This window comes from Haliotis cracherodii, unplaced genomic scaffold, assembly GCF_022045235.1.
Source record: "Haliotis cracherodii isolate W230 unplaced genomic scaffold, xgHalCrac1.p SCAF_5, whole genome shotgun sequence".
NCBI classification, from domain to species: domain Eukaryota; kingdom Metazoa; phylum Mollusca; class Gastropoda; order Lepetellida; family Haliotidae; genus Haliotis; species Haliotis cracherodii.
The window spans coordinates 32,796,000-32,822,319 of NW_027266308.1; the positions used below are offsets into that span (position 1 = coordinate 32,796,000).

Sequence of the window (26,320 nt, forward strand, 5' to 3'; positions counted from 1 at the left end):
CAGCATGAACAGAATCATGTGGTGAGACAGGCTGACTTGGTTGGTGCATGTCATCGTATCCCAGTTGCGTGGATCGATGCTCTTGATATCAATCACAGTTTTGTCTGGTTCAGATTCAATTATTTACAGACAGCTATCATATTGCTGAACTAAGCTGAATGCGGCATTAAACAAACAAATCTGGCATTCAAACCTATGATCAACAATTCACAGCACAGGGACACAACTCTGTGTAGCACATTGTGGCATCTTAGACATCTGGTGAAATGTTGTACACTCACACACTTGCACACTCAGCATAACAAGAGAACTGTATCAAGTAAATAATCAGAAATGTGAATAGACAGACTGAGAAAATTACATTGCAGCAGATGCTGACAGACATGTTTGTGACACATCACATGTAACATATGTCTCGCAGTTAGTTCACTGGTTCAGTGTATGTATACCTAGTGATCTGCTTGATTCCTGTACCAGGGGTTCTGGAGCAGATCTGTTGATGCTAATGCCACAGCCTCTAGATTATCCAGGTGTGGTTTCATGGTAAAACCCAACGGTAAGCCATGTTACATATCATGCCAAATCTGGTATTTTATTGTGACAGGGTGAGTGAGTATGGTTTTACGCCACTACGCAATAATCCAGCAATATCACTTCAGGGGATAGCAGAAATGGGCTTCACACATTGTACCCATGTGGGGAAATTAACGGTCTTCAGCGTGACGAGCGAACGCTTTAACCACAAGACTGCCCCTCGCCCCATGACAGGGTGAGCTATTGCAGTATTTCACATTGACCAAAATATATCAGTGGCCCAAAGGACAACCACATAGAAAACTCTACAGGTCCTGTTGGATCTCTACTGGACACAATGGTCCTGACCAAAAACAGTTTTAAAGGGTGTTACTTCGTTGTGCAATTAGGATGACAAACCAGCCAAGAAGGTAACCCCTGTACCATGCAGGGTTGTTAAGGGTGCTGGTGATGCTTAGAGTTTAGAGTCCATTTATCGCTGATTTCAAAAGTTGTTTAATCTTATATTAATTTGTTCGTTCCCAAAATAACACCAGATCACTGGACCAGTATTTGTATAATTTTACTTGTCCTTAAGAAAATATGTTAGAGTCGGAGCAATGGACCAGTGATAGTGTCAAACCAGCATTGGGAAGAGAATATATGGATGTCAACTTCTTTATTATGAGGAACATGTTTCGGAGTATATACTTACTCCTTCATCACCTGAGCATATACACCGAAATGTGTTCCTCATAATAAAGAAGTTGACATCCATATATTCTCTTCCTCATGTGTATCACTTCTAAATTCCTTTCAAAGACCCAAACCAGCATTGGTCACAGACTTTGCAGTTTGCTTTGAAGGCTTATTTCCCTTACTTGTGTCAGGATGTGTTGATCATGGGTTCAAAAGATTTGCCCATATCATTATCCAGATTTGCCAATACTGAGCACTTGCTTGTGGTTTTCACCCAAACAGATGTCTACGACATGAATCACTTTTGCCTTTCCTCCCACATGATATAACTGAAATAGTGTTGAAAGTAGCGTTAACACTAATGTCATTACAATCACATCGTAGTGCTCGTTTTTGCTACACAAAAGTCTGAAGACATGCCATTACACATAATGTCAGAATGACCTTTCATCTGACCAATCAGAGTGATGCCTAAGAGAATGCGAAAATAAAAGTGTGAATATGTTTTGTTATCATGGAACCTCGAAAAGGTAGACTTGGTGCACTATGGATGACAGTTACCGGCTGCTTACTGATTGTAACTTCTAGACATTATTAATCTCTTGCATCAGTGGGGTAAACATTTGAAACAGAAGAGACATCAAAAACTTTTCCTTTGTTCAGTTTTCAAATTTTGTGAAGACAATTTTCAAAGTGTAGTCTGGATTGGAAGTCGCCTTTTGAATTTATTGCTGTAAATCTTGAGAAAGCTGTTTCTGGTTGGCTAATGTTGATGTCAAAGTCAAAGTTTGGGAAAGGTCATTCTGACATGACCTGTTGCGGGATGTCCTCTGATGTTTGGTGTAGCAGTAGCGAGCACAAAGATCTGATTTAAAATGAGATTACGTTAATCATCACTCACTCAACTCTTTCACGGAGCTTGTACCATTTGATGTGTGTGTTAGTGATCTCATCGACCAGTTTGTTACTCACAGGGCTACCTGGACCCATGGTTAGTCATATGATATATTTTTTAATGACAAAAATTATCTAGAACTATATGGTTACACTACAATTCATTAATGTTTGCATTTCTTTGTTACTATGCGCACATTCCTTCTGACTTTCATATGTTTGAATGAAGATAAAGCTTCAGTCAACGTCAGTCTATGAGTGATGAGATCGTGTATATGTGTATCTAAATGAATATATATATATATATATGAAAATACAAATCATGATTCATGTATCTGTGAAGTACATGCTGATGATTTTGTTTTCACTATAATAATTGTGTCCTACACAATAGATATCGTTGATCGGCAATGATCACCCTCCACAGTCATCTCCCACTTGTCAGACTCCCCACTTGTCAGACTCCCCATTTGTCAGACTCCCCATTTGTCAGACAGCTTTAAACAACAACCTTTATGGTTGAGGGCACATCAGGTGTGTGATATATTCCCTTAAATCCGAATAGAATGGTCTGACAACTGGTACAAAAGAAAACAAAATGTATACAAATCAGTGTTTATTCTTGATTTATTATTGCATTATACTTTGGAATATATTGCTCAGTTTACTTTATATACATGAAGTATCATACATAACATATACATTATATATAATGATCGTCAATCTGTAGGAGGCGATGTCGATAGAGGGCACTGCTCATGCTGGGGAATGATGGTAGATACGGAATCTGATCTTCGTCTTCGGTGGCTAAGTCCTCATAGAGTGACTGCATATGGGTTGTTTCTTCTTTGGCCCTTTTTCTCAGGTTGCTGACAAACTTGAGCTTCTCAGGCTGTTCTAGGGGATGACTGGTCTGAAGTTGTCCTGACGTCATCACCAACAATGCTGCATTGGCCAGTACAAGTCTTCCGCACACCTCGCCAATGTGTACAGGTCTACCTCACAGCATTCTTGTTGTGCAAGTACCCTTCTTAAAGTACCTGTTGTGTTCCTCTGGTGGATCTGACGTACTCGACTTTGCATATTGCAGCTCCAGCCTTTGTTTGGTATCCATTCTTCTGATCACGTGTCTTGTATAATATAGCTACTACTGCATTCGATGTAATAAGCGCCCCGTGCCCATGGCGACATTTGCTGATATATTCACTGGTGAACAATCCCAATTAGCACCCCTTCCGATTGATCAATGTACACAAGATTTATTTATTTGTATAATATACACTCGTGTGTTATATGCACCCTTAATTATGGGCAATTAAATTCTGGGAAAATATATCTGTCGCACATAAACATTTCAGGCTGTCACCATAAAGCACGAAATCTATCTTTCAACGATGTGTTTTTTCCCCAAAATAATTTTCTAATAAGAGCCCCCTATTTCTAATTTGGAGAGCGCCCTGGGCGCTTATTATGTCAAATATGGTAATTTCAGTAAAAACAGCTCAGATGAATTTAGCTATGAGACTAAACAAATCTACTCAGTGAACATATCTGTGACAACAAACTGTGAAACATTATAATATGGAGACATACACTTTAAAGGGATTTCAGTTTACTTTTAATTGGCCTACTCACTTGCGAAAACAAACTGCTTATGTTGACAAAGTCGATTAAACTCACTTATGAAAACATGTAGTAAGCACTATCTCACAAACTTAAGTGAAAACAAATATATTTACATGTTAACCAAGCCGTTTAAAACTCCCAAGAGATTGCTGGTGTCTGCGTCATACCATTATGAGTAAAGGGCTGTGTAACCGGCTGTCTGACAAATGGGAGGACCCCTCCACAACATGTGCGCAAGAGTGGGTGTGAAAAAATATTTTTCAAAATAACATTCATCCATTGCTAAAAATGAAAGATATACACAACTGGGTGATGAACATAGCAATAAAATACAACATGAATATTTACAGTGTTCGTTTCACATTAAGTTTGTGATAGTTAATGGATTGTTGCTTTTATGATATATTTATAGATTCTAGCATGATTTTTAGATTAAATTCACATAGCATTTTATTCAGTCTCATTAAAATCAGATCTTAGTTCTCGCTATCACTAAACAAAGATCTGAAGACATATCCCATTACAGGTCATGTCAGACCGACCTTTCATCCGACCAATTAAACCATCGCTTACCAGATCATGAAAGTGACTTTCAGAATATGTTTTCTAATCATGCAACCTTGAAAGCGTTAACACGGTGTATTCCGAGCGACAGTTACGGTTCGTACAACTGATTCTTTCAAAACTATCGTCTATTTTTCGCTTCCTTAGGATAAACATTTGAACGGAGGAGGCATTGCACAGTACGGGGGAAGCACTGCCATACAATCACAACTATTTAGTAGACATTCCTAAATGCTTGTTTTGTTCAGTTTTCAAAATTTTAATCAAGAACCCGTGTCAACATATTTTTCAAGCGTAGTCTGAAATGGAAGTCGCCATGTTGAAACAAGTGCCGTAAAGCTCGAGAAAGCTGCTTTGTAATTGGTTGATGTCGACTTCTTCTTAGGAATTTCAATAGTCGGTCAAAGTTCGTGAAAGGTCGTTCTGACATGACCCATAATGGGATGTCCTCATATCTTTGTGTAGCAGCAGCGAGAATCTAGATCTGATTTAAATGAGATTACATTTTATGATTTACTCCATAAATAACAATATCGTCATGATTGTGTATTGGTTTTAGATTTGTTAATGTTTAATTATTTACAGCTGTTGACACCTTTTCACATGTTACGTGACTGCCTTTGTGGTGTAGTGGTAGAGCGTCTGCCTGGAGAACGGAAGGTACGGGGTTCGATCCCCAGCTGCATCATACCAAAAGACGTTAAAAGATTGTATTTGTTTTTCATGAAGTTTTTCTAAATGATAGGGGAAAAAAGAAGTTCTGTCATTGCCAAGTGGTGTTTAATTAAGAATTCAGTTGGTTAGAGCTTGGTCAAAGACAAAGGAGTCATGTTTTAAATTAGGGTCATGAGAAGGACTTCTTGACTATCATGCTTGATTATGAACACTGAATGACTGTTGTGGCAGTTTAACCATTGTAGTGTTTCTACTTGCTGTTGGTGATACCTGTGTTGCAGAATATTGTAGTAGATGTATGTGGGTGTGTTGCAGAGTCTGGTAAATTGTTTTAAGTGTTTTGCTTTTTGGTTTTTAACTACATGACAAAATGAATGCTCTTAACTTCAGTTTTTTTGTTTTTTTGGTTGTTTTTTTTGTCATTCATCATTAATTGATCATTGATTACTTTTCCAAACTAATTATTAATCTTGCAATTAATATGTAGTCTTGCAATAGTTGTAACACAATTAGTATTGGTTCAGAATTGTCAGTTCCCCTTTGGAATGTAGATTTCTTGACTTTGTTACATTTGATCTCTTGACATAACTTTTGCTCGTAATTTATAAAATCCAGGTTTTATTCCCAACATGGGTAAAATATCTGATGCCAATTTTGGATGTCTCTTCTGTCATGATTTTGCTAGAAACTGCACAAAGCTTCATTAAAACTTAAATCATTTACATTTACAGAACTGGACTCCTAAAGTGAAAAACGATGCACTGCTCTTTCTCTCTTATGATGCCTGTCAGTTAAGATACATGATGCTACTTGACTACAGAAAGGCAGAATATAAAAAAAAGTAGATAATTCATCTTTGTCACCTATGAATATGTTGATAGAGATTTATGCTGAATCTTAATTGGTTTTCATCAATCTCATCACTGTCAAAGATTTCCAATTGAGGAATTTCTCCACCCCCGGTCTGTTTTATCCAAGGATGAAATGCTTACTTCAATGAAGTATTCAGCAGCAATTTGCCATGCATTCATCACACTGGGCAAGGTTAGGTCTTCAGCATTGGAACTGACAAGGCTTCCATCAAGTAATGTTGAGCAGGCATTGCATGGCAAACCTCGTGGGAACAATTTTCAAGTCATTGCGTTGACTTTGTTTACGAACGTGCCGTGAGAGAAATGATTCAAATTTCCCTTTCTCGCCATGTAGCAAGTGATATATGAAGTTTGGAAGTGCATTAACTTTGAAAGTAAATGTTTGTTGAGAGTGCAGAAATCCGAGGTGAATCAGCTTTGAAGATGGAAAACAGGACCATTGCTTTCTCTCCGGACACTATCACAGATCATTTTCTAGGGTTTGTGTGGATGTTTGTTTTTGTAATCCGGTCTTGTCTTTCAATTGGTGTGTGTGTTTTACGCAGATTGTCATTGTAATTGTTAAGCAAATGGGAGGGCCTGCTGCAATCTGATTGGTTGAGAAGCTTGGCTAAACATGTTAAAAGGGATCAGAAGGCGGGAAAACCTATGAACTTTTCACTGCAGTTGAATGGTTTCTTTGATGAAATTTGACTACCTTTCTGTAACTGTTCAGCATGTTCAGGTTATTAAAACAACACCTTCCTCTAAAGAAGGCTCATACTGATATTTTTGTTTGTTTGTTGTTTAACGCCACACTCAGCAATATTTCAGCTATATGACGGTGGTCTGTACATAATCGAGTCTGGACCAAACAATCTAGTGATTGACTTCATGACCATCGATCCACGCAATTGGAATACGATGACATGCATCAACCAAGTCAGCGAGCCTGACCTCCCTTTCCCGATAGTCGCCTCTTATGACAAGTATAGTCGCATTTTATGGCAAGCATGGATTGCTGAGGACCTATTCTACCCCGGATCTTCACATGTCTACTGATATTCTAAGGATGTCAACAAGATCTTGCTGCAAATCAATAATGTATGTCCACGACTGGCACAGAGCATACCTCTTCCATCGATGACTCCTAACAAATATTGTGTTTTCGTGTTCATAATATGCACTTGAATATAACACGCATCCCCAGTTCTTGGATACAGGTCTTGATGGTAAAAGTGCCATCCTGTATATTGTGCAGGCAAAACCTACTTTGTTTCATTTTCGGAGAATTCTTGGCTGGTGCTAATAGGACATTACAAACTTTGTAAAGAAGCCAGTGTTAATGTGAGTGTGTTGATAAACAATTGCTGGATATAATTGTTCACAACATTAATTGTATTTCCCAGACTGATATTAGAGATATTGTTATTTTGTGAGATTGTTTCTTTAAATAACCCAACAATAGCAATCACCTGCGTAGAAATAGATTTATGGTGAAATTGAGAATAATAAAAGACAACACCAGACATGTACTGCAGGGCTCATTTTGCTATTGAAAACATGCACCAGTGCAATCTATTATTGTATTGAAAAATGCAACCTTATGTTAATGTCTGCATGCATCAAGTGCATGTCAAAATCTTTCAAATTTGTGTCCAACCTTTTACTTAGAGTGAGTGCGTGAGTGAGTTGGGTTTAACGCCGCTTTTAACAGTATTCCAGTCATATCGCGGCGTGTCAGCTTAATGTGGGAGGAAAGCCCGAAGTGATGCAGGTCTCAGACATTTACCACTTCGGTGAAACCCACGAGCACAGGTACGGTGCTGACAAACCTAGAAACATAATCGGGGCGAACCAGGATTCGAACCCACAATCATAGCCTTTACTTAGAAGCAGGGGTCCGGAAACCGTCATATGCGCCGGACATGTCCGATTGGGAATCTCAAATGTCCGGTTTAAAATATTGCTTACCGGACATTTAAATTTTTTCTGTCCGGACATTTTAAAAAGTATTGTCCGGACATTCTTAAATTTTGACCGGACATGATCAACAGTTAGGACTGAGCAATTTCTGTCTGCAGTTGTAACACAATGAAGATTATCTACACTGACAAGCTTTGTTTGTTTTGATTGCTGTAAATACATCGTACCTAGAACATGTAGAATGATAGTCCAATCGGTCAATCACTGTAATAGGCAATAAACTGAGTTGACACTGATTAATCGAGGATTTATTACTGAGAACATCTTGTTAATTTGAGTAAAATGTGTTTACAACTGTACATAAATACCTTGCATCATCGATGTACCTCATTATCCTCACAATGCTACGATACGTAACCTCAGACAAGAAGCAAAAGCGTGACGACAGCCAGTCGACCGATGCAGATCAGTCGAGCGGATCTGCCAAACCCTCAAAGTCTGAATGATCATTTTGTAAGTCGTGGCTAACGACTTTTACTTGGTTGACATACAATGAGGATTTGCAGATTTTATTGTTTTCAGTAGCTACTCGTATATTGAATCTTGATTGACCGCCATTTTGCTTTCTGTGACGATCGATATCAAATTTTTTATGGTCAATAATTACGTACAGATGAAAAAGTATTCAAATAACTATTGCTATCAACGATAGTTTAGGCTTTTGGATTATATTATCTGTCTTGTTTTTAAATAATCTTTAGTTTTAAAAAAAACCTTTTCCCGTGAGGTCACGTGATAACCAAATATGGGATAATAATCTCGATCCAAATGTTAAGACGCGTATACTTGAGCAGACTCATGAATATTAATTAGACTGTTCACAACGTTGACAGATCGTTATTATAACAGAAACAAACGTATGTTTTCCATGTATATCTAAAATGATATTATTTGTTATTAATTGTCCGGTAAATTGTAAACAATTTAAATTGAAACAATTCATAATTTATCATATTATGAATACGTAACAACTTGTAATTTGTGTGTAAAAAGTCGTACTAAAACACGCTGTTTGAAGGGGGCGTGGCATAAATGAAAATGTCCGATTGGGATTTTAAATTTTCCGGACCCCTGCTTAGAAGGGTCTTTGAACACATTCTGTACCACTGAGTTTATTAGAGCAGCTCGCTTATTATGTTAAATACGGTAAATATGTTTTTGCATTCATGGATGTCTAAACGTAAAAACCTGTGTGCACACTGTGCATAAATCCACTATGATAATATTTCAAGACTACAGCAGGTAACATCATGCGCAGCTCAGAATCTGCTTTACCAAATGTGCTCATATTTAACATGGATACTTGTTACCATAACATTACTGTGTCAAGTTTCTTTGTTCCTTTGAAAAAAATCATGTTGATACCATAGTGCCTTCAACATCAAACACACTGTACAACACAGCCAATTGATGTGAAAAGCCTTTAAATCCTCATAGCAGACAGACTGTCAGTATGTGATGGCTGACAATAGCAATGCATGTTACATGTCCAGCTCGTCGATGTACAGCAGTGTGCGGATGAGACACCAATGCTGTCATGAAATGTTCAAATGTTAAGTTAGACCAATGTATAAATGTCTTGTTTTATGTGTTTTAAAGATTTATTGATGTATTTTTAAATTGCAGTTTGATAAATATATATGTGCTCTTTTCAAGCATCTTGTTTGTATTGTTGGTGAAATCTAATTTTCAAGCATCTTGTTTGTATTGTTGGTGAAACTTGATTTTTAAGATTCTTTTGAAAATATTCTCATCAAAACAACCATGACCTACTTTTCCTCTCTCCTTGTGATGTATGTTTTGTTAAAATAGTTTTTGTGATAGATTCGATTGCAAAAATGTAACAAGAGTTCAGTTGGGCAAACTGAATCTCGTTCTATTTTCCTTGTTTGGTTATATTTGTTTCCTGACTGTTACGTGAGTATGTTTTTACGCTACTTTTAGCAATATTCCAGCAATATCTTGGCGGGGGACACCAGAAATGGGCTTCACACATTGTACCCATGTTGGGAATTGAACCCGTGTCTTCGGCGTGACAAGCGAATGCTTTAACCACTAGGCTACCCAACCGCCACTTTGACTGTTGTGAAACCATCAGGACATTTAGGGCAGAATAGAATGCCAACACCCCATATTTTATAGGCAACTAATGAGGCTTATGTGTAACCTGGCTGTATGATCAAGGCACACCGATGTGGGTCATTGGTCATACTGTCAACCACTGGTCTGCTGGCCAAGGTCAGTTATTTACATCCAGCAGTGGTAAAAATAGTGGTGACTTTGGCATAAACAACATCCTCTGTTGGATCAGTGATCTAACCTATCAGTGAACACGCCAGGTGAACTAGTTTCTGACACTACTGCTTGTTATATGATGCAACCGTTGATAAACTTTGGAGGAAATGGTTGTGTATTTGTAGGATATTATTACTGTTACCATGGTAGAATAGGTCTTCAGCAACCCATGCTTGCCATAAAAGGCAACTATGCTTGTCAATACAGGCAACTAACAGTATCTGGTAGTCAGGCTCGCTGACTTGGTTATGCATGTCATCGTATCCCAATTGAGAAGATTGATGCTCATAGTGTCAATCACTGGATTGTCTGGTCCAGACTCAATTATTTACATTCGTAGAGCTGGAATATCGCTGAGTGCAACAACAACAACAACAACAACAACAACTAGAAACTGCATTTCTGTTTGGTTTCAATTTCTTTGGTTTTATACTGACATGTCAAAAGATTTCTTAAAAAAACTGTTTATGCAATTCTATTTTTATTTTCATCCTCTATCCTTGTCTATGTTGAGAGTGTGGGAGGTATGGATATCGTAGGCCAAATATTACAAATGTATTAATCTCTCAACAGGCTTTATATTGATGGGATTTAATTTCATGGAGGCCCAACACTAAGTCTACAATTAATATCATTAATTATGATGTAAGAAATGATCTACCAGTGTATTGCAGCGTTGCATAATATGTTGGATGAATTGAGTTTCCTGACATTTATGTATATTTTTGAAACCCATTTCATATAATTTACTGCCAAAGGATGTTATGTAATATGGCCAACTCGTTTCCATGTTGAAATAGCTGCCCTGCAGACATTAAGAGTTCATTAAGTGTGTGGCTCCTATTGTCGAGTCTTTACTTGCTCAACATGAACAAGTTAAAGAGTCAACAACAGTGCAGTAGAATGTTGAACAATTTCAGAACAAGCGGATCAGTTAAAAGAGAATTAAGTTAGCAGTTTAGTGTTGATTCGGCAAAAAGAGGATAATTCAAGAATCAATAATTAATTCCTTCATTCAAGAAATGAATAAAAACTGCATCGTCAAATTTAATGGTGTTTGGGCTGAAATTTTGTGCCTCAATAAGTATGGTTCAAATAATTCAAACAACGCTAATTTCTGGCTGGTTGCTGCCACCAGTTTCATTTACCTGCTCCTTAAACAGAATAAAAAGTGTTTGGTTTTACCAAACAGCTGAATGGTTGGTTGGTTGGTTGGTTGTTGAACGCCGCACTCAGCAATATTCCAGCTATATGACGGCGGTCTGTAAATAATCGAGTCTGGACCAGACAATCCAGTGATTGATATTATGATCATCGATTTAGGCAATTGGGATCAATGACATGTAATAACCAAGTCAGCAAGCCTGACCACCCGATCCCGTTAGTTGCCTTTTACGACATGCATGAATGGATTCGCATAGAGTCAAATGAAAATTATACTTCGAATTCTGAGTCATGTCATCAGGATTAAGGATGTTGATGGTGACAAGGTGTATGATAGTATCATGGTGCTTACTTAACTGTATATATTCTTTCAAATACACTATGATATTAGTTTTTAATGTTCTTGAAAGTTTTATCATATTATAAAAACTAACCATTCAGAATGGTGTTGCACATGAAAATTGTGTAATGGGTCTAGCATCCTGGGGGATTTCGGTTAGAATTGCAGAATTGACCCTCTATGATGGTCTTAAGAGGCTACTTAATGGTGCAGATGGTCAGTCTCAGTGACTTGGTTAGTTGCATGTCGTTGTGTTGAACCCCTATGTCATGTCTAATAGTGTCAATGACAGGGTAGTACAGACTTGATTATCTACAGACTGACACAATATAGCTGGGATATTGTTAGGTGGGTTAAACAACAAACAAGCAGTAACTGTATACATAAACTAGAAGACCTACACAAGAAGACCTTGTGGAGAGGTGAGGTGAAATGGTGTTTCACGTCGCGTCCAAGGTTATTGCACTTACAGGGGCAGTCGGGTAGCCTAGTGGTTAAAGCGTTCGCTCATCACGTCGAAGACCCGGGATCGATTCCCGACATGGGTACAATGTGTGAAGCCCATTTCTGGTGTCCCCCACCGTGATATTGCTGGAATATTGCTAAAAGCGGCATAAAACCATAATCACTCACTCACTATTGCACTTATATAGCATTGTGCATGTGCATGTGCATGTGTGTGGCTCCTTGAACTAGTCCCGACTAATGCCGATTTTATAGTGCTAGCCCACTGAGACACATGCCGCAGTTTAAAATGAATACCCCACTCAGACACAGTATACTGACTCCTGTACCTTCTGCTGTCTGGGCAGACACTCTACTTCTAGACTACAGAGCAGGTATCTGCTGTGCATTGTACTATGTAACAATATGCTTCTGAAACAAAACATGTCTATATTCAAAATTGAGAAATCTTTTCTTACATCTACATCCCATGTTGACAGAGCATAATAATAAATTGAATACAAGATAGAATATTCATTTCTACTCTATAGTTGGGATGCAATGTCAAGTAATGAATTCAGAGGCAAGCGAGTGTTAGTCACATTCCCCTAGGGCTGCAGTTGGACCAAGGGAATACGTCTCCTGAGCCAGACATGATTGCTGGAATTCCAATGTGCATTTGTACAAGTGTTGACCTGTGACATTGACCTCTGAGGTCAGTGAAAAGTGACAAATTGTTTGTTGTGGAGATTGAAGGGATAATTGTGTCTGTCCCAGAAGTTTGGTTGGTTTGCTGTCAAAATTGTATTGACTGGTGAGTTAGGAAGGGAATATGGAAACTATATTCTATAATGTCTGGTGAGTTGGAAAGGGAATATGAAAACTGTATTGTCTGGTGAGTTGGAAAGGGAATATGGAAACTGTATTGACTGGTGAGTTGGAAAGGGAATATGGAAACTTCATTGTCTGGTGAGTTGGAAAAGGAATATGAAAACTGTATTGTCTGGTGAGTTGGAAAGGGAATATGAAAACTGTATTGTCTGGTGAGTTGGAAAGGGAATATGGAAACTGTATTGTCTGGTGAGTTGGAAAGGGAATATGAAAACTGTATTGTCTGGTGAGTTGGAAAGGGAATATGGAAACTGTATTGACTGGTGAGTTGGAAAGGGAATATGGAAACTTCATTGTCTGGTGAGTTGGAAAGGGAATATGAAAACTGTATTGTCTGGTGAGTTGGAAAGGGAATATGAAAACTGTATTGTCTGGTGAGTTGAAAAGGGAATGTGGAAACTGTATTGTCTGGTAAGTTGGAAAGGGAATATGGAAACTGTATTGACTTGAGGGTTGAGTTGGGAATATAAAAAACTATTGACTATTTGTTTGAGAAGGGAATATGAAAACTGTATTGACGGGTGAGTTTGGAAGGAAATATGAAAATTGTATTGATTGGTGAGTTAGGAAGGGAATACAAAAACTGGATTGACTGTGTGAGAAGGGAATATGAAAACTATATTGACTGGGTGAGTTATGGGAATGTTAAAACTATTTACTGGTGAGTTAAGAATAGAATATACAAATTGTATTCACTGGTGATTTAGTTAGGTAGGGAATATCAAAACTGTTGTGACTGACAGGATGGGAATATATATCATCTGTAGCGACTTGGGGGATTATTGAAACTGTAGTGATAGACAATAATGGAATACAAAACTAGCCAAAGACATTGAGTCAATACAGAAACTGTAGGAATAGAAAGTGAGGCAATACAGAAACTGTAGCAATAGACAATGATGCAAAATTAGTAGCTGACAGGAAGGGAATTAAACAACTGTAGTGACTGACTACTCCTTAAAAAGGGAGTGCAAAGTACTGTTTTCATTTTAGTATGGTGCTTTGTAGTAAATAAATGAGAACACTTACGAATGTTTATAAGTTGATTGCCATGGTAGAAAAATAAGTGCAGAGAGTATTAAAATAATTCTATACTGCCTCAATAGGAGCTTGGTGGACTTCAGTTGTGTACTCAAACTGCATCAGACCCGCGAAGATCCGGGTATATTAGGTATTCAGCAACCCAAGCTGGCCGTAAAAGGCGACTATGCTTGTCGTAAGAGGCAACTAACGGGATCGGGCGGTCAGGTTCACTGACTTGGTTGATGCATGTCATCGATCCCAATTGCATGGATTGATGCTCATGATATCAATCACTGGATTGTCTGGTCCAGACTTGATTTTTTGACAGACCACGGTCATATAGCTGGAATATTGCTGAGTCCAGCGTTAAACAACAAACCAACCAACAACCAACCAAACTGCATCATGTTTCTTAGAGTAATCTCACCAGTATGCCATATGTGATGTAGCTTTCGTATTGGGAAGATGGTGTTGTGCCCCTATATAATGTGTGCGTATTGTAACTCCTGTCTTTAACTTACAATGGTTGGGATTGTAGGTGGCTCAGTGGATTGAGATGATGCAACTTGCTGTAGTGAGTTGAGCCTTTAAGTTAGTGCCATGATTCATTGGTTGTGGGTTTGAATTTGGTTTGACTCATCCATGCTCAGTTGTTTACAGGTTGCCATAATATTGCTGGAATATACTGTGACATAAAACAAAAATCATCCACTGTCTTACTTCACAATATTCATCTTTTGTACATGTCAAGTAAACCCATGAAGGTCCACTTTAGCATAGATCTTCGGAAACCCATGCTTGATGTAAGAAGCGACTAACAGGATCGGGTAGTCAGGCTCGGTGACTTGGTTGATCCATGTCATCGTGTCCCAATTGCTCATTGATGCTCATGATGTCAATCACTGGATTGTCTGGTCTAGATTTGATTATTAAAGAATGTGGCGGTCAACAACAAACAAACAAATAAACATGTCAAGGATACAAGAATACCAATGTTTATTCCTGGCAAATTACTGTTTACATAATCATATGACAAAATTCAGCTCAGTACCCAGAGGTAATTGTTTGAATTATCTGCAATATTTGACTTGCCTTGTCTGACAATTGTGGCGAGCCAAATTGACCCTTTCAGGATAATATGACAGCCAAATACAGTATACATCAGTTATGGCTGAGGTATCCAATATGGTTGAGGGGCGGTCGGGTAGCCTAGTGGTTAAAGCGTTCGCTCGTCACGCCGAAGACCCGGGTTCGATTCCCGACATGGGTAAAATGTGTGAAGCCCATTTCTGGTGACCCCCGCCGTGATATTGCTGGAATATTGCTAAAAACGGCGTAAAACCATACTCACTCCCTCACTCACTCACTCACTCACTCATTATGGTTGCCGTTGTCCATCTTATACTTTTTAAACAGATGTATAGTTTGGAGTGCCCATTATGCTACATGTTCCCTCTTCAGCTCTAAACTATGTCTTCCACAAAGTAAAATACCTTTGAAGGTCCATGTTAGAATAGGTCTTCAGAAACCCATGATGCCGTAAAAGGCGACTATGTTTGTAGTAAGAGGCAACGAACGGTATCGTGTGGTCAGGCTTGGTGAATTAGTTGATGCATGTCATCATATATCCCTGTTGCGTAGATTGATGCTCATGATGTCAATCACTGGATTGTCTGGTGAAGGCACAATTATGTACAGACCGCTGTCACATAGCTGAAATATTGCTGAGCGCAGAGTTAAACAACAAACAAACACAAAGTAAAATCTAAGCAATCTCTCAAATTAATTTTTGATCATGGACCAAGAGATGACCTCACCTAATTTAGATTTATTTATTTAATTCATCTGATGTTGATTCACATAAATAAATGTACCTGTGTCTTTAGATAAATTCCTGTTACTGTGTCTATTTGATGAGAATAAAAGTTCAAACATGTGAGCTACAGACCCATTGCTCTGTTCTAACAGTTGAAAATGTCTGTCTCAAAGCTTTGTTTGTTTATCATATCTATGTTGTTTAACTAGTGAAGATTTTTTTATCTTCTAATTTTATTATAAAACCTTATGTGGATTATTGTTTTATAATCTATAATGTTTCATGATTTATAATATCCCTTTAGCAAGATACTTGATCAGGTTTTTCAATTTTTTAAACCTTGTTTAAACAGTCACAGAAACGCTTTGCTTCGAAGACGTGAATTTGTTAATCTGGTATGTTGACATCTCCCTCCTCTGTGGTGACTTGTGGTGATAACGATCCTGCATTTCATGGACAAGGACATTTTGATGGACATTCTTGTGTACCTGCTTTATTGTCTCTGTGACTAGGCATTAAGTCAGTATTTGTTTTGTCCTCAAAACATGAGAGCATGAAAGATTAATACTTGAATATTTTGATTAAAAACTGGAAATAGCCAGAATTAAGCCTGGTTACATTGGAGTGTTTGCTCAGAATTTTTGTTTCGTTTTCATAGGGAAATGAGACAGCCCTAGAGAATTCTAAATAAAGCTTTAAAAAATTCTCTTTGTTAATCTGTATTTTCAAAAATCAAAACTTTGATGTGATCCATGGAAAAATTGGTTATTTAATGAATTTATTGATTGGTGTTCAAGGGAAAAAATCATGAACTTTGACAAATATTATCGGCAAACATATTTAGCTTGCCAGCCCATGTTCCTAAGTCAAGAAAGGTGTTTTTGTTCGAGCTCATGCATGCTGTAATCGAAGAGTCCGAGAGTGGGGATTGATGATTGACGATTGCCAATATCATCACCGGACAGTCTGACCCCAATCCACATGGGCTGCGCTATGCGTCAATTTCCAGCACTTAATCAATTGCTGATCCTCTTTGATCAATGACAGTAATATCTATGTAAATGACAAATTTCCCTTAGGGTAAAATAAGCGGAACTGCAGCTAATTGTAATATATTTCACCTATCTCTAATGTGATTGCAGTAGCAAAGGTTTCATTAACTGTATGTTTTTAGCTAAGATTTGTATTTGGAGGGTTTATTTTTGTGTGTGGTCTGTGTGACTTGAATTTGGTTTGAATGGGTAGTTTTCGCAGATGCTTCGTTTCAAAGCATTGGTGAATGGCCTGTCAGCTTGATGATCAATTTATCCTGAGTTTTTGTTCTTGCAAGGCTTCTGGGAATGCTTGCTTGGCCCACCTGTCATTCTAAAATCCACATTTTCATCTTAAGCTGTTTGGGGAAATTAGATGGTCGATACTGTGCTTAGTTAGATTTCACTTATATTAGGCAGTTCGAAAGTGCAGCTTGCTTAATATTGACAAGAAATTAGTTTTGAGGCTGCAGCTGAATATTCATGAAGGAAAAATTGATCTGTCAATACAAAAAAATCTGCAATTATGCAAAACTGTCCGTTTTGGATGTGTTAATTGTAGAAAAGCAACAAAATATAAGTTGTTTTTTGTGTGAGGAAGTTTGACTGTTTTTAATAAAGGGCTAAAGAAACTAAATATTGAACATTTGAAAGTGGAAGGGGATGGAATAATTGATGGTGAATTGAGTATTCTGACGACATGGATCAATGATCATTCCATCAACCACTGGTGTGCCTGATCCAGGAGGGCTCAGTTAGTTGAGATAATTGTGATGTTGAAACCCATTCACTCACTCACTCACAACTTGTTCAGGGACAGCCTGGTGGTTGAAGTGTTCACTTGTCACACCTAAGACTCACTCACTCACATATTTCAACATAGAAGACAACTACTGATTTTTTTGTACATTATTCTGACCATGTGTTTTTTAGGAGATTAACATGTTTACAGATTTGCTGTGTTTATTCTTCAGTGTCCAGAAATATTGTTAGGTACCGATTGCTTTAGCCATGTCATCAATTACTCAATAACATCTGCAAAGTGTGTGTATAGGCGTTTTGAATCCAAAAAAGTATCATTAATTTTCCATAGAACTTTCTGGTTATATACTGTGACAGCTGATGACATCATTCTGGAATGTAGTGACGTCTTTTAACAATGGATGAAAATGAATTTTGAATGTTTCCATGGAAAGTGCTAAGCACAAAAGCAAGACAGCATAAAAAATCAAATAAGGCAAAGTCTTTCTTTAACATTTTAATCTTACCAAATTCAGTATTCATGTTTTCCAAATATAGGTACTTGAAAAAAAGAATATATTTTATCATTCATAATGTTCATATAAAATGAAAAGGATAGTATATATCCTGGCTGTTAGGCCCATTGAATTTTTTTTGCTCTCAAATTTCACACACTCATATTAGTTTTACAATCACCAATAAAATGACGAGATGAAACGTTAAGTTAGCTAAAATGTATGAAGAGTGCAGAACTTTTGTCAGTTGTGATTTATGATGTGTTTCCTGTATGTATCAGCAGGTTTTTGGCTGGTGTTCTTCTGATCTTCTTTAAGTAATATTTTGTATCTAGCAGAAGTTAAAGGACAAATAATAGATTAAGATTGGTTTTCCATGACTTCAGAATTAAAGGAACCATCTGCTGTGCATGTGAGTGTCTAGATGCAGAGCTCCAGATAACTTTTTGCGCAATTGAGTTTTTACTCTAAGGTTTCTATTTTAATTGGGTTATTACATTTTTCATTGGGTAACAGATTTTTTCACTCACCCATTCATCACTCTATTGGGTTTTTCCCAAAATGAGTAAGCATTTTGAGATTTAAAAAAACCCTGAAATAATGTTTTAGATGTATATAACGGTTCTGGATATATTTTGACTCGGAAAGAAAATTAGCTCGTTATTGTGTTTCGGAAATTAGCTCTGTTGTACGCATGCTGAAAAGGCTTCATTGGGTATTTATGCATGCTCTTTTCAAACAATTGTGTTTTTTATTTAATGCATGCGTTTCAGTACGCAAGTTAATTGAAAGTAATTGAATTTTGAATAGTTTTTTTGGGGTATTTTACACAAATACGCTTATCTGTAGCTCTGACATTGGTACATATTGTCCACACAATGCACAGTCTGAGAAGGTATATTTCTGTATTTCATTCAAAAGATATTCACATTTGATTTTCTTATTTCGTGATTATTATGTTTCCTCCAAGAAGTGGGCCCTGGATGATCAAGGCTAGCATCAGAGATGCCACACATTTTGAATGATAGAGAGTAAGACGAACATTCACATTCTGTGCCTCATCAGCTGCAGCTTACTGGGACACAGGTGGGCTAAATGATGGAATCCAGGAATATCATAAAAATGGAAGCATACAGTGATCAAAGGCTGTCATTAGCAATTACGTCAGAAGATTTAGACCCTGCTTGAAGGGGAAGTTGAAAAAACTTGCTATGATCATTAGTTTATTCTGAAAAGTACGTAGCCTTGTCGGGATAAGACGAGAATAATTGATACTAAAGTGAATAAAGTTCTACAGTAATATTGGAAGCAGAATAATGGTGAATAAATTGTTGAGTGCAGGATGGAAGTGCTCATGCCCTCCAGGGAATAAGACTTCTTCTAAATTACAGTAAGGATTGTAGTTGTGAGGCCTATCATAGTAGTGCAATACATCAATTGATTTTACTTGTAAAACATTGCTGTGGGCATTTGAAGAAGTGAGATTTAATGAAATTACAAGCTTGTGCTTTGCTTATTTATACATATATCATTGGCATACTTCTATAGATGTTGGCAGTGCATGAACGTTTTTGCAAGTTTGATGCTTTTGATATTTTTCTAGTCATTGAAATTGAAAAGGCTTTGCATCAGTGATTGAAATGCATTACAGATGCAACGTTCGGCAATACAAGAGACTGACCAGAGTTGCCCAATTACACAAACAGGGCTCCCTGGGTCATGGAACTTCAATGTCAGGGACCTGGCATGGAAAGGTGCTTTTATCAACAATTTGGTTGCATTCAAAGTCTTGAATTGTTTTAACTAAATGTTCTTAATCTGTATGATTACAGGTTTGATATTCAAATATGGCTGTGATTTTATTCTTATTTTTTATGCGCTTTTACATAATTAATTATTTCATTTTTCAAAAGTATTTCATTTAATACCTGTGTCTGAAATTCAAGGAACTATTTTTTTTTGTACCTCTTATCGGGTCTGGAAAAAATATAGAAAATCAGGAGAAATGGTATGTCAGTTATGACAGATGTGCAAGCGCTCTAGTGAAGTGATCAAGGCGCTAGGACTATTCCATGTCAAGGCACAGGAGGTACAGTAGCTGCAACACTATTTATTTCCATTGAAACAATTGTCATAGTTCGCCTCAGGGTGTTTTCTCAAAATACCTAAGCTTTGAGTGATCGTAACGCTGTAGTCAGCAATATTGCACCTATTCCACAGCTACCTGTCACTATTAAATCTGGCCAGACAAACCTTGACAACCAGGTCACACATTGCTGCCACCCAATCCCCAGTTTAATCAGCTGACCAAACATGGAATAAAGGCGGCTTATTCAGAATGCTGGCAATATTGATGTTACAATAACCAAATCCCAAAATATGACTAGTGTCCACGTTAACAACCTTGATCGACAAATACAATCGATATACGATGCCAGACATTGCTGTCTGTTAATTCAGGATCAAGTTTTGAGATTGATCTGGTGTGAGGGATGTTTGAAATTCCAATGACAAAGAACAGCATCATTACTTCACAGTTGGTTTTGTCGGCCACAGTAGACTTGCAGCTCACACGGATTGGAGGACTCAGACAAAACATGTGTCATGCACAGGAACAAACAGTTTTCTCTCTGACATTACGTTCTACAAGGTCTAGTAAACACAAAAAACAAGGGTCATTTTGGGTGGACATGGATTTGCTTTTTGTTGTACAGGCTCCCATATATATAGGTTCCAAATGAGCAATTACCTATGCCAATAGTGCAAGATTATGGTAATGCTGAGCTGAACACTTGGTGTCTACTGTGTACGTGACTTGACTTACTGCTCATTTGTAATAGCCTTCTATATATAAATATTCTAAAAATGGGTAGAATCATTTGTGAATTTTCTGTCAAATTTGGTTGGTAATTCAATTGTTTGGCTGAATGTTTAAGAGAGCGAAATGAATGTTGAGTTTGGTATAAGAAAACGAATCATGTTACTGTTTGTCTCTTACTGGACAGTTTTCCAATAGCGCCAGACCCTAATTTGAGAAGGAAGGAAAATTCTTGCGAGGTTATAAATATTTATAGTTTTCATGACAGGTGTCTTGGCTTGACAGGAAAGTGAAAGTTGAAAGTCAGTTATTTGCAATACTACGGAGCATGGGTGTCCCAGTTGGGTACCACGTTTCTGTGCCGAGTTGTGTCCCTTAGGTGTGCTAGAGACCAATGAGCGTGGGTTCAATCCCAGATTCCCCATGATAATGTTGCCACATTTGTCATCACCATGCTCATGCTCTTGGGATTTATCTGTATTATTATTGTATTTTCTGTTTCAGTTTTGGCAACATCTAACCCCTCCTTGTAACTGAACTGCAGGAATGTTAATTATTGCATACAATGTCACAGAAATACAGAGTTACATTGTCTAACTACTCCAGTTATTGACCCATGAAGATTCGAGGTAGAATAGGTCTTTAGCAACCCATAATAGGTCTTCAGCAACCCATAATCGGTCTTCAGCAACCCATAATAGGTCTTCACAACCCATGTTTGCCGTATTAGGTGACTATGGTTGTCGTAAGAGGCGAATAACCAGATCGGGTGGTCAGGCTTGCTGACTTGGTTGATGTATATCATTGTATCCCGATTGTGTGGATCGATGCTCATGATGTCAATCACTATATTTCTGGTCCAGACTTGATTATGTACGGACCGCCGTCATATAGCTGGAATATTGCTGAGTGTGGCATTAAGCAATAAACAAACAATCATCTAGTTATAGATATACTTACAAAGAGATTCATGATCCTGTTGACTGTTTACATTCTGATGAAATATATGTCCGGGAATTGTAATTAGTGTAAATAATATACCTAAAAGGATTTTTTTCCTTCTAAGTTAGCTTATTTTTTTATCCAATTTTTGACATAATTAATGTCTTCACATAGCCTTCTGTGAAACAGCATATATATATATTTCAAATAAGGTTCAATGGAGTGTCACAGAGTGACTTAACTGCACTCTGGACAACTCAATGTTAAAGAATTGTAGCTTCTGAACAACAACAACCCTTTTTGTACAGTATCGTTTAGGAAACCTGAACTATTTTAACATGATGTAATCCATGCGTAACGGTGGTCAGTTGAACCTTTGTCTAACACAGCATTTCACATTATGACATTTATAGCCTTAATCCATTTTCCTCGGGCCGTGTCTGTAATCACATCCATAAGCCCCATGTCAAGGGCAACGCTATTGTCTCTTTGACTGTCTATTGTTGTCCAATAGTGTATATATATGTTTACATCTTTACTGTTAGTTAGTCTGGTATTCCGACAGCACCTGTATGTACAGCCGCGAGTAGGATACGCCTGCTTGCTGGACTTCACTTGTACTTGTTGAGTTGGAATCTCCGCTCGACATATTTCTAATTGTATTTTGTTTTATTGCCGACTAAAAAAGTTTGGACTCAACGTATTCTTCGCCTTCAATCTGAGCTAATTTCCCCGTCAACACATGCGCGTTGACAGGAGGATTGTCTTCCCTTGCCAGGGTTTACACCATTCCTTCACTCTGAACAGATAACTTATAGTTCCTCACAGCTTGTTGGTTATTCTAAGTGTGTTGCGCTGAGAGTTCTGTGAACCCCAACTGATTTGCCCAGGGCATTTCTCCCTCAGTAAACAGATCAAGTCTATAGCCTGCAGCAGCACCATTTACATTGTTAATCTTCATCATCAGCATTTAAAGATGGGTTCTGCCTGTAGTCTGGGCCTAGCTGCTCTCAGATGATTTGGAGGGATCTGTTATTAATCAAAGTGGCACCAGTCATTTATTGTAGGGGGTAAGGTCAAGGGAAGGTCACGGACAGATATAACAGTTTTCGGAGAAGATAGTGATGAAAATATTCAGTAATGGGAATGGTGATTAAAACATGCCAATTACTTTACAGATCTATGTTGAAATTTTCATATCAAACAACTGACAGTATGTCTTAAACATTATACGCAGGGTAAGATTTCATTCAATCAGTTGCACAACCAAAATACTGACTGCAACAGTTTATCACAAATTGAAACACTGTATTTTTAGTTATTTTGAATATTAAATATATTCAAAGAGAACATAAACTTGCGATGTGGTATTTTTGGGTAATTCTGTATATGTCTTTTCAAATGATATCCAGTAAACAACCTCAAAAAAGAATTCTGTTTTCCACTTTTGTCAAACATAACTGCTGTGATGAGAAATGTTACCTGCACTGGGTGCTTCCTGGCAATAAATGTTACTGCACTAGCAATGTTTTATCTGCACTGGTGCTGCTTAGATGTAGCAAAATCAACCCTGATAAGCATATATTTTTGTAATATGGCCTCTTTTGTACGAAGCATTATGAAAAGATTCCACCCTCACTGATTGGTCCTTGTCAGTTATCATCAGATTATTCTAAATCGAGTTTGCAACAAATGTAATTATTTGGATTAACAAACCACTGTTGAAAAGTTATCTGCAGGCATCTCCTGATTCTCAGTCTTGATAAGTAAATAAAAACACCTCCAGTCTGTGTTGGTGTAGCAGTGTTTGACTGCTATTCAGAACTGAATATACCTGAACTTTGATAAAATCATTGTTTGTTCAGCAGTTACTTTTATCATCTGTCTAGACAATCACCCAAATGGGACATCATATAATGTTTTATTACACATTTCTGAGACTAAATGCAAAAGTTAGTGTGTTACCAGAAGCTGATCTGTGGAATCTCTTTGAGATTAACAGAAGTTTGTTTTTAGAGTAAGTATCATGTGGACATGGGCATGCATAGCATGTGTTATTTGGAACCAGTGTTTAAGCCTGTGGTTGGTTGGTTTGTTGTTTAACGCCGCACTCAGCAATATTCCAGCTTTATGACGGCGGTCTGTAAATAATTGAGTCTGGACCAGACAATCCAGTGATTAATATCATGAGCATCGATCCACGCAATTGGGATCGATGACATGCATCAACCAAGTCAGTGAGCCTGACCACCCGATCCTGTTAGTCACCTTTTACGACAAGCATAGTCACCTTTTACGGCAAGCATGGGTTGCTGAAGACCTATTCTACCCCAGAATCTTCATTGGTCTTAAGCCTGTGAGCTTAGGGCTGAGTGAGCGAATGTTGTTTAACTTCACAGTCAGCATTATTCCATTTATTTCATGGCAGCCCGTAAATAACACTGACAAAGCAATGGTTGGTGTTATGATTATTGGTTCAAGCTGTTGGGGTGTCATGACATTCATTCAAATAAATATAAAACATCAACGTCCATTATCTGATAAAACAGATTCCAGAGGTTGTAAAAGCAAAATAGCAATGAAAATTTTATCAATGGCCAACTGAAAATCAGTGATGTCACCAGGTGTTCATGAAAAGGGTAAGAATGTCGTGAGCCTGCACTCCGATCCAGTTTAGTCACCTCTAACAACAATGTAACAGTTCTTGGTACCTATTCTACACTTGGTTCCCATGTGGCTGTGAGTTTAAGGTATCAAACATGTTTTAAGCTATAATATTATTTTATGGATACAGGTTTCTTGCCTTGTTAATTGATCAAAATAACTGGTATGACTAACTGGTAACTCTCCAAAAGTGAAGCATGTTTATATGACACTACCAGGCAGACAACATCTGTATACTCAAAGTGTGAACAGTCAATTGTAACAAGTGACATCACAAGCAATGTTATGTCTTTTTTTTCAGTATTGCCTCAACAGTCGTCTTGAATGTATGTTTACAATACAGCATCTGGTTAGCACTAATTAGAAGCTAAATTCCATAACAACTATCAGCACAGTACCCTTGCTTTTGGGTTTAACCAAGTGGTAAACATCTGAGACCTGCAATATTGCTGGCTTTCCTCCCACATCAAGCTGGCATGAAGTCGTGTAATTAAGATTGTTTAAAGTGGTATTAAACAAATCTCGATCACTCATGTGCCAAGAAAGTGTAAGGTTAGTTGGTTGGTTTGTTGTTTAATGCCGCACTCAGCAATATTCCAGCTATATGACGGTGGTCTGTAAATAATCTGGACCAGACAATCCAGTGATTGATATCATGAGCATTGATCCAGGCAATTGAGATCGATGACATGCATCAACCAAGTCAGCCAGCCTGACCACCAGTTCCCATTAGTCGCCTCTTAAGACAAGCATAGAAAGAGTAAGGATAATGGGGTTATTCTGACCTAGATATGGGTTGCTGGAGTTACCTACATCAAACACATATAATTGCTTCAAGAAGTCATAGTTATGACCCTAACATTCAAGGTATCTTGTCTGCCCATCATACAAGCATTTGTTCCTGTTAATGACCTTGTCAGCATATCTTGGAATGTCATGCAAGAACCTGTCAGAGCTCTCAGTCGCTGGAACATCTGATGGTACGAGACAAGAATATCACAGTGACTCTACTATTTAGGTTATGCTGGAGAATAATGCACATACTTAAGAACATCCGACCTTTACAGATATTGCAAAATGAGTCCATTTGGTGTTACTGTTTATGGTGATTACTTTCTGATGTTTTGTATGATGAGGTGTTGTATGCCTGGCAGATCAATATATGCTGCATTCCTCTCGGAATAATGAAATGGAGAATACATTCCTGGCATTGAATTAAGGTTATTTTTTTAGTTAATATACATTTGTTCTGATTTAACAATACATCTCGCCTTTGTGACAAGTTTGGAAAATTCTAACTGCAGCATGATGGGAAACAAATGAACTTTCACAATCCTTCACTTTGAGTTTTATTTGTGTAAGGTAAGTTTGCAGAATGGCAGCATTGCTTGTAATGTATGGGGTTGTTTGATTGAAGAGAATAAGAAGATGCGTCCTTGAAAATAGGGCAGTTTTGTTTAGGGTAGGGTTCGACTTAACATGTGTATATTTTTTTTGGAGGGTCATCGAAAATGTGATGTTATTTGGCTGTAAAATTAGACTTGTATGTGTAAGGTTTTTATGATATGTACATTTGAGGGGAGATTCTGAAAATGTCATCTTCCCGAGGCAAGTGAGTTAACTGACTATAAAAGTCCAGTTTCCACCCTTGCCAAACTAGGCTGGTATTATGGAGTTACATGTTGGCTGGACTAACGAGTCTATGCATAGTCCAATCAAAATCGCGCATCGAAATCGAAATCTGGTTTGTTAACTGTCGTGCACATTTCGGTCGATTGCAGGATTTGCAAAACATGTGCACCGCCAACTCGTTGTCAGCAGATATTTT

General features: G+C 37.7%; 1 protein-coding gene across 2 annotated transcripts in view; it reads left to right on the plus strand.

Moving 5' to 3' along the window:
- LOC139444352 (alpha-(1,6)-fucosyltransferase-like) overlaps window positions 1–26,320 on the plus strand; it is a 147,091-nt gene that overhangs the window by 52,410 nt on the left and 68,361 nt on the right. Inside the window, exon 1 of one of the 2 annotated variants that reach the window (XM_071225287.1) lies at window positions 14,997–15,022. The exons of the other annotated variant lie outside the window; for it this stretch is intronic. The gene's annotated coding sequence lies outside the window, so the exon portion shown is untranslated. Of the gene's footprint in view, window positions 1–14,996; window positions 15,023–26,320 lie in introns of those variants that run through there. 2 annotated transcript variants of the gene reach the window in all.